Raw genomic sequence first — 892 nt, 5'->3', positions numbered from 1 at the left:
AGTCTGTGGTTGGTTGGATCCACAGATGTGGAAACCCCAGAAATAGAGGGTCTATCATATGTCTAACCCATCATTATGGTCAATAACTGAGCTGTGACTTCAACAATAATCTTCTTGGGGGACCAGCAGTTAGTGCAGTGGCTATGTTGCTGAATTCCCATGTAGCTGACTGCAGTTCAGGTCCCAGACCTGGTGTCTTAACTTCACGCCTGGCACGTGTGTGTGCGTGCCCAAGATCCTGAGAGGAGAATGAAGGAGAAGGGATTGCAGCATGGCCATGCCGCCTGGGGGGTGATTTCTCGCTTTCTATCTCTCTGTCTTTCTGGCAAGTGTACGGACCCTATAGCAAAAACCTCTAAAGAAAACACACACACACACATACACACAAACACAATCTTATTTTTCTTTTTCATTCTACAAATTCCATTCTTTTAAAATGTTTCCTTTATTTTCTTATTTTTTTACATGTAACCCTTGCACACCCTTACACCATACAAAATGACTCCCAGCATGAACACATATACACTGCTTGTTAGTCCAGTCAAATGTGCTACCATTCACATTATTCTCATCAGATAATTGTCCATTTTAGTATCCATTAAATGTTCTGCTTTTTTCTCCTTTGATTTCCTCCATCCTACCCCCCATTGCCTATACTTCTCCCACACTGTTTCTAGTGTCCTATAATTTGGTAGTTTAAAAATTCTTAATAATGGACTAGACATAGTGATTAAGGTAATCATATCCCACATGGCAGGCTAATAAGTTTGAATCCTGCTCCTACAGCTTGCGAAATTCTCAAGAAAATCCTCTGTTTGGCTGAAAATCCTGGCAGGGTGGAGAAGAAACTGTAGCAGGACCATGCACATGAGGGGGTATTTCCTCTCTTTCC

This window comes from Tupaia chinensis, unplaced genomic scaffold (assembly GCF_000334495.1).
Source record: "Tupaia chinensis unplaced genomic scaffold, TupChi_1.0 Scaffold000310_1, whole genome shotgun sequence".
Classification (NCBI taxonomy): Eukaryota; Metazoa; Chordata; class Mammalia; order Scandentia; family Tupaiidae; genus Tupaia; species Tupaia belangeri.
Note: the sequence above shows the minus strand (reverse complement) of the source record.